The 9,181-nt window shown below is 40.2% G+C and overlaps 1 pseudogene across 1 annotated transcript in view; it reads left to right on the plus strand.

Annotated features, from left to right (window-relative positions):
- Nucleotides 1-8,191, plus strand: part of LOC309808742 (elongation factor 1-alpha 1-like) — a 33,746-nt pseudogene extending 25,555 nt beyond the window's left edge. Inside the window, exon 2 of the transcript in view lies at nt 6,826-8,191. The product of the transcript in view is annotated as an elongation factor 1-alpha 1-like (transcript). The remainder of the gene's footprint in view (nt 1-6,825) is intronic.
- The last annotated feature ends 990 nt before the right edge of the window (nt 8,192-9,181 follow it).

The following is a 9,181-nucleotide window of genomic DNA, read 5'->3' on the forward strand; positions in this document are numbered from 1 at the left end:
TAGACCAATCACAAGCACTGAAATTGAAACTGTGACAAAAAATCTTCCAACAAACAAAAGCCCAGGACCAGATGGCTTCACAGGCGAATTCTATAAAGCATTTAGAGAAGAGCTAACACCTATCCTTCTCAAACTCTTCCAAAATATAGCAGAGGGAGGAACACTCCCAAACTCATTCTACGAGGCCACCATCACCTTGATACCAAAACCAGACAAGGATGTCACAAAGAAAGAAAACTACAGGCCAATATCACTGATGAACATAGATGCAAAAATCCTCAACAAAATACTAGCAAACAGAATCCAACAGCACATTAAAAGGATCATACACCATGATCAAATGGGGTTTATTCCAGGAATGCAAGGATTCTTCAATATACGCAAATCAATCAACGTGATACACCATATTAACAAATTGAAGGAGAAAAACCATATGATCATCTCAATAGATGCAGAGAAAGCTTTCGACAAAATTCAACACCCATTTATGATAAAAACCCTGCAGAAAGTAGGCATAGAGGGAACTTTACTCAACATAATAAAGGCCATATATGACAAACCCACAGCCAGCATCGTCCTCAATGGTGAAAAACTGAAACCATTTCCACTAAGATCAGGAACAAGACAAGGTTGCCCACTCTCACCACTCTTATTCAACATAGTTTTGGAAGTTTTAGCCACAGCAATCATAGAAGAAAAGGAAATAAAAGGAATCCAAATCGGAAAAGAAGAAGTAAAGCTGTCACTCTTTGCAGATGACATGATACTATACATAGAGAATCCTAAAGATGCTACCAGAAAACTACTAGAGCTAATCAATGAATTTGGTAAAGTTGCAGGCTACAAAATTAATGCACAGAAATCTCTGGCATTCCTGTACACTAATGATGAAAAATCTGAAAGTGAAATCAAGGAAACACTCCCATTTACCATTGCAACAAAAAGAATAAAATATCTAGGAATAAACCTACCTAAGGAGACAAAACACCTGTATGCAGAAAATTATAAGACACTGATGAAAGAAATTAAAGATGATACAAATAGATGGAGAGATGTACCATGTTCTTGGATTGGAAGAATCAACATTGTGAAAATGACTGTACTACCCAAAGCAATCTACAGATTCAATGCAATCCCTATCAAACTACCACTGGCATTTTTCACAGAACTAGAGCAAAAAATTTCGCAATTTGTATGGAAACACAAAAGACCCTGAATAGCCAAAGCAATCTTGAGAACGAAAAATGGAGCTGGAGGAATCAGGCTCCCTGACTTCAGACTATACTACAAAGCTACAGTAATCAAGACAGTATGGTACTGGCACAAAAACAGAAAGATAGATCAATGGAACAGGATAGAAAGCCCAGAGATAAACCCACGGACATATGGTCACCTTATCTTTGATAAAGGAGGCAGGAATGTACAGTGGAGAAAGGACAGTCTCTTCAATAAGTGGTGCTGGGAAAACTGGATAGGGACATGTAAAGGTATGAGATTAGATCACTCCCTAACGCCATACACAAAAATAAGCTCAAAATGGATTAAAGACCTAAATGTAAGGCCAGACACTATCAAACTCTTAGAGGAAAACATAGGCAGAACACTCTATGACATAAATCACAGCAAGATCCTTTTTGACCCACCTCCTAGAGAAATGGAAATAAAGACAAAAATAAACACATGGGACCTAATGAAACTTCAAAGCTTTTGCACAGCAAAGGAAACCATAAACAAGACCAAAAGACAACCCTCAGAATGGGAGAAAATATTTGCCAATGAAGCAACTGACAAAGGATTAATCTCCAAAATTTATAAGCAGCTCATGCAGCTCAATAACAAAAAAACAAACAACCCAATCCAAAAATGGGCAGAAGACCTAAATAGACATTTCTCCACAGAAGATATACAGACTGCCAACAAACACATGAAAGGATGCTCAACATCTTTACTCATTAGAGAAATGCAAATCAAAACTACAATGAGATATCATCTCACACCAGTCAGAATGGCCATCATCAAAAAATCTACAAACAATAAATGCTGGAGAGGGTGTGGAAAAAAAGGAACACTCTTGCACTGCTGGTGGGAATGTGAATTGGTACAGCCACTATGGAGAACGGTATGGAGGTTCCTTAAAAAACTACAAATAGAACTACCATATGACCCAGCAATCCCACTACTGGGCATATACCCTGAGAAAACCATAATTCAAAAAGAGACATGTACCAAAATGTTCATAGCAGCCCTATTTACAATAGCCCGGAGCTGGAAACAACCTAAGTGTCCATCATCGGATGAATGGGTAAAGAAGATGTGGCACATATATACAATGGAATATTACTCAGCCATAAAAAGAAATGAAATTGAGCTATTTGTAATGAGGTGGATGGACCTAGAGTCTGTCATACAGAGTGAAGTAAGTCAGAAAGAGAAAGACAAATACTCTATGCTGACACATATATATGGAATTTAAGAAAAAAAAATGTCATGAAGAACATAAGGGTAAGACAGGAATACAGACACAGACCTAGTAGAGAATGGACTTGAGGATATGGGGAGGGGGAAGGGTAAGCTGTGACAAAGCGAAAGAGAGGCATGGACATATATACACTACCAAACGTAAGGTAGATAGCTAGTGGGAAGCAGCCACATAGCACAGGGAGATCAGCTCGGTGCTTTGTGACCGCCTGGAGTGGTGGGATAGGGAGGGTGGGAGGGAGACGCAAAAGGGAGGGGATATGGGAACATATGTATATGTATAACTGATTAAATTTGTTATAAAGCAAAAAATAAAAATAAAAAATAAAAAAAATTAAAAAAAAAAAGAAATTGGTATGGGTAAGTAAACTTAGAGGTAAGAGCCACTATCTACTAAAGATCAGCCAGAGATTCTGATTTAAAAAAAAAAACAAAAAAAAAAACTCTGTATATCTCCTTCACACAACTCATCCCAAATGCAGTTAAATATTTGTACAGTTATTTGTAAGATGCATGCCTCCTCCTTGACACTGGAAAGTAAATTCCATAAAGTCAAAGAACATATTGAAATGTTAGTCCCTAGCTAGGGGCTTATCAGTCAATACCCACTTGATGAATGAATAATGAATGAATGTAAATAATGAATAAATAAATAATAAATGAATGAATGAAACTTCATAGAGTAGTTGTGAAGATAAAGTAAAAAAAGAATATATCCTAACATGCACAGTGTCTGGTGTATATTAGAAGCTTATAAATAATATTAGATCCCTTGGTATCTAACCCTTGAAGGAAAAGCATTAACATTTTGTATTCACTGTTTTTATACTTACTGTCATGACATACATATTTCCCATACTGTTTTTTAAATTAATTAATTAATTATTTAAAAAAATTTTTATTTATTTTTGGCTGTGTTGTGTCTTTGTTGCTGCACCTGGGCTTTCTCTAGCTGTGGCGAGTGGGGGCTACTCTTCATTGCGGTGCACAGGCTTCTCAGTGTGGTGGCTTCTCTTGTTGTGGAACATGGGCTCTAGGTGCACGGGCTTCAGTAGTTGTGACACATGGGCTCAGTAGTTGTGGCTCAAGGGCTTAGCTGCTCCGCGGCATGTGGGATCTTCCAGGACCAGGGCACAAACCCGTGTCCCCTGCATTGGCAGGCAGATTCTTAACCTCTGCGCCACCAGGGAAGCCCTCCCATACTATTAAAGTCTTTTGATAAACACAATTTAAATGATTCCATGATATAGTCACATAGTATACTAGTTTGGGTGCTTTTGGCTTAAACTAAGAAAAGAAAAAAAAGCCCTGATTCAAAATGGCTGTAGTAATAAGGAAATTTGTTATCTCATCAAATTGAGCGTCCAAATGTGGACCAGGCTTGAGGTTGGTGCCTATCAGCAAGCCCAACGATGTCATCAAGGAACTAGGTTCTTTTTCTTTCTCTGGTCACCATTGGTTTCATCCTAAGGTTGGTTCTCTTTATGATTGATTTGGCTGCCAGTACAGGGTCTTGTTAACATGCAAGAGATACATAAAGAGAAATTCCAACCAGACTTACACTTTCCAGGAGAATGTCACGCTCTGATGGCTCAGACCAGTGGTTCTCTAATAATTACAAATATGAATTATCATATTTTATCTTGAATTAATATTACTCCATTTCACATCCAATGTAATAACAACATAATTTCATTTGCCTCCCCCCTTTGTGCTATTGTTAAATAATTTTCTTCTACATTTGCTATAACTCTGTGGTATACAGTTATTATATGTGGATTTAAAATAGTCAATTGTTTTGAAGGAATTTAAGAAAAGAAACATAGGTTTAAACCACTTAATATTTTCAGTGGTCTCCCTTTCTAAATGCAGTTCCAAAAATGTCATTGCATTTAATTTCCTTTTGGCCTACAGACTTTTTTTTTCTTATAAGGCAAATGTGCCTTGTTTATCTGAAAATGTTTATATTTTGCCTCCATTTTGAAAGGATATTTTGCTTGATATGGAATTTTAGGTTGAGAGTTATTTTTCTTTCAGCATTTTTAAAATGTTATTTTATTGTAATAGGAAAGAACCTTTGTATTCTATTACAAGTTAATCACTAAAGGGATGTTGCCTATAAGCTTAAATTACACATAATGGCCCACCTCTGGAAACCCTGCTTCTCAGGTAATGAACATTAAGCTAAAATACCTTTGTTAAGCTCACAAGAAACAACCTGACCAGGCCCACCTGTGAATGACTGCAGGGAGGAAGAAATTAACACATCCCCTCCAGAGGCTGATGGGAACCAGGAAGACTTTACTCCCTCCCCTTTTAGGATAAAAGAAGCCTGAATTCTAACTCAGGCAAGATGGTTCTTTGGGACACGAGTCCACCATCTTTTTGGTCTGCTGGCTTTCTGAATAGCTGCTGTTCCTTGCCCCACCAACTTGTCTCTCGATTCATTGGCCTATTTGCTGCAAACAGTCCAAGCTTGGACTTGGTAACAAATTTGGGGGAGCCAGCCAGGGGCCTTGCTGCTTGTGGCCAGCTGCCCCACACACTGTGCCCCACCCCCCACCCCCATTGGGGGATTTTTCAGGTAAGGCCCTAGCAGCTGCTGAGACCACTTGTCCTGAGGATCTGCCCTTCAAAATTCCCCAAAGCAGCACCGGCTGCCCAGCGCTCGGCAATTGGAGCAAGGAATTGACATCTGGGAGATGACAAGCTCCATACAGTAGCATAAGTCGCTCTGGTATGGATAGCTGGAAACTCTATTTGGGGCTTTTTCTCTGGAATAAGCTAATTTATTTTGTATTTGAGTGGGATGCCCTATTAGAGAGAGGAAAGAGTTGTTAGACTTTTACCCAATTTGTGAACTGGTTTGTTTGTTTCTTTGGAGGCTAGCATTTGTGTGTGCCATTTGTGTTTTGTTTGTCTTGAATTTTGGTCTTTAAAAGTGGATTTTTATCCACTTTCTATTATAAAGAAAATCCTCTGAGGCACATTTTGGATAAGTGATCTGATTACAGTTATGAACCCATGACTGAGAGGAAAATGATATTTTATAATAACAATGTGTGGCCACAGTACCCATTAGGATCTCCACAAGGGGTTTAGGCAGGGTAATCTTGGGACCCTGTGTACCATGTACTGTCAGCCTTGCTGTGTTAATTACATAGCTTGTGGTCTCCTGTGTTGTTTGTATATGTAAAACCCCAAGACCAAACTTGGGGGTTTATCTATGATTTTCTCTTTGTCTTTTGGGGTTTTTCGTTTCATTTTGTTTGGTACTGTTTCTCCATTTACAGCCAAATCAATTTTGTGATATTTAAAACTTTGACTGGTGTCAAATGGAGGAAAGGAATAGAAAGGGGAAAAAAAGACCTGTCTGTGGGACATTCCCAGGGAGAAGAGAAAGGTTCAACTTGGTTTCTAAAATCACCAAAAGCCCCAGCCCAGAATTCAGCCCAGTTGCTTGATGCCAACGCCAAATGAATGATTCTATAGCTATTTTGTGAAGAAGCAGGGAAGAATGATGAAATCCTTTGCGTGTAAGCATTTGTGCTATTATATCAGGGAAAATAAGAAAAGGAAAAGAAAAAGAGTGAAGATATGTGCCTTCAAATCTTAAAATCTTAACTCCTCCAACTGAGCTAGCTGTCCCAGCCGCTCTGGCTGTTATGCCAATATATCCACCCCTTCCACCACCTTCCGTTCCTATCCAGCCCCAATTCCTGACACTGGGGCCCAGGACTTCCCCTCCTTCTAGGGATCAGTTAGAAAATCCACTGCCCCCAGGTCTACAAAAAGATAAGACCAGAAGTGTGTGCTGTCAGCACCCCAGGGAAGGCCGAAAACACATGGCCAGTACGAAGACCATTAAAAAGGGATGCTGGGACACCTAATCTAAAACAATATACTCTAGGCAAGAGGATCACTTCTCCCACAGATTGACTTGTCAAAATACAAACCAGTGTATTCAGAAAAGGACAGAGAGGGCCAAAGAGTGGGGTTTCACTTGGATCACACCTCATCTGGCTGGAAACGTAGTGCACAGCTGTTCTGATCCCTGAGGCACTCTTGGACACTGTGCTGCAGCACACTCAAAATAGTGCCCATTACAGGAGAGATGCCAAATTACAACGGATTCAAAAGTATATAATGGGGCCTTACCTACACAACACCATCCAGCGAGTCAATCAGAATTGCATGATTTGTGCTAAAAATAAACCCAAAGACTGCTGTTGGACCTCCCCAGATGAGGACCCAACATAGGAACCTGTGGCACTGAGGACTGGACTCAAATGCCTTGAGCTGCAGGAAATTTCAGATACCTGCCAGTATTTGTGGATACTTTTTCAGGATGGGTGGAAGCGTATCCCACCTGGACAGAAAGTCTCTGAAAAGGATGCCTGGGTCTTGAACAAACTGAAAGCTGAATGTGAGTGTGGTATCACCACTGATATCTCCCTGTGGAAATTCGAGACCAGCAAGTACTATGTGACCATCACTGATGCTCCAGGACACAGAGACTTTATCAAAAACATGCTGACCCAGGCTGACTATGCTATCCTGATTGTTGCTGCTGATGTTGGTGAATTTGAAGCAGTTATCTCTAAGAATGGGCAGACCCGTGAACATACCCTTCTGGCTTATACTCTGGGTGTGAAACAGCTAGTTGTTGGAGCTAACAGCTAGTTGTTGGAGCTAACAACAGATTCCACTGAGCCACCCTACAGCCAGAAGAGATATGAGGAGGTTGCTAAGTAAGTCAGCACCTACATTAAGAAAATTGGCTACAACCCTGACATAGTAGCATTTGTACCAATTTCTGGCTGGAATAGTGGAAACATGCTGGAGCCAAGTGCTAGCATGCCTTGGTTCAAGGGATGGGCAGTCAGCCCTAGAGATGGAAATGCCAGTAGCATCATGCTGCTTGAAGCTCTGGATTGCATCCCGCCACCAATTCTTCCAACTGACAAGTCCTTGTGTCTGCCCCTCCAGGACATCTACAAAATTGTTATTGGTACTGTCCCTCTGGGTCGAGGGGAGACTGGTGTGCTCAAACCTAGCATGGTGGTCACCTTTGCTCCAGTCAACATTACAACTAAAGTAAAGTCTGTTGAAATGCACCATGAAGCTTTGAGTAAAGCCCTTCCCGGTGACAGTGTGGGCTTCAACGTCAAGAACATGTCTGTCAAAGATGTTCATCATGGCAATGTGGTTGGTGACAGCAAAAATGACCCACTGATGGAAGTAGGTGGCTTCCAGCTCAAGTGATTATCTTGAACCATATCAGTGCTGGATATTCACCTGTGCTGGATTGTCACCCAGCTCACATTGCTTGCAAGTTTGCTGAGCTGAAGGAGAAGATTGATCATCGTTCTGGGAAAAAGCTGGAAGATAGCCCCAAATTCTTGAAATCTGGTGATTCTGCTATCGTTGATATAGTTCCTGGCAAACCCATGTGTGTTGAGAGTTTCTCTATCCTCCTCTGGTCATTTTGGTGTTTGTGACGAGACAGGTGGTTGCTGTGGCTATCATCAAAGCAGTGGACAAGAAGGCAGCTGGAGTTGGCAAGGTCACCAAGTCTGCCCAGAAAGCTCAGAGGGCTAAATGAATATTATCCCCAATATCTGCCACCCCAGTCTTAATCAGTGGTGGAAGAACGGTCTCAGAACTGTTTGTCTCAATTAGCCATTAAAATTTAATAGTAAAAGACTGGTGAATGATTAACAATGCATGAGAAAACTTTCAAAAGGAAAGGAGAATGTTTTGTGGACCACTTGTTTTGTGTGTAGTAGTTTTTAAAATCAGCACTTTAGAAAAACACACACATAAATAAAAAATCAGTACTTTTTAATTGGTTAAAGCCCTCCTGAAGGAAATTGTCCGCTGATTTGGACTAAGGCATTGGAACAACATTCATCCTGGAGACCACAATCAACAGGAAAAACTGAGAAAATGAATATTAATTTAACTTGGGATACAGCCTTGCCAGCTGCCCTGCTATGGATCAGTGGCTCCCAGAAGCAGGCTTAAATTAAGCCCCTTTGAAATATTGTATGATAGGCCATTCAAGGTGTCTGCCTGGGTGGGAGAATCCATAAATGCCCTAAAAGAACTAGCAGTTGCCAAATATGGTAGAACATTGAACACTAAACTCTGTTCATGAGGTCTGCCTATCCAACTGAAGTAAATGGTAATTTCATTGTAGCTGGAGAAGCATCAACCTATTTGTTTATTTTTGTCCAAATAAATAGCATAGGAATTTAGTATATGTATTGGGAACTGGAACAAAAACTCCAAGTTCAATTACAAATTAGACAACAAAATGCTAAGGGGTTTCATCAGATTCAAATAGTTGTGGATAAAAAAGGAAAGAGGATTTTACTACTGACTAAAGATTCTAAGATATTCATCACCCCCATTCAGCAGAAAGTAGCTAGAGTGGTCTTCATCCCTTTCCCCACAAGATTGTGGAATGGACACTGACAGTGGGGAACTGTGAATAGGGAACAACCTTTGTATTCTATTATAAGTTAATCACAAAAGAGATGTTGCCTATAAGCTTAAATTATACATAATGGCCCATCTCTGGGAATCCTGCCTCCCAGATAATGAGCATGAAGCTAAAATACCTTTGTTAAGCTCACAGGAAACATCCTGACCAGGCCCACCTGTGAATGACTGCAGGAAGGAAGAAATTAACACATCC

The sequence above is a fragment of the Mesoplodon mirus genome (genome assembly GCF_964341445.2).
Source record: "Mesoplodon mirus genome assembly, chromosome: 7".
In the NCBI taxonomy this organism is placed as follows: Eukaryota; Metazoa; Chordata; class Mammalia; order Artiodactyla; family Ziphiidae; genus Mesoplodon; species Mesoplodon mirus.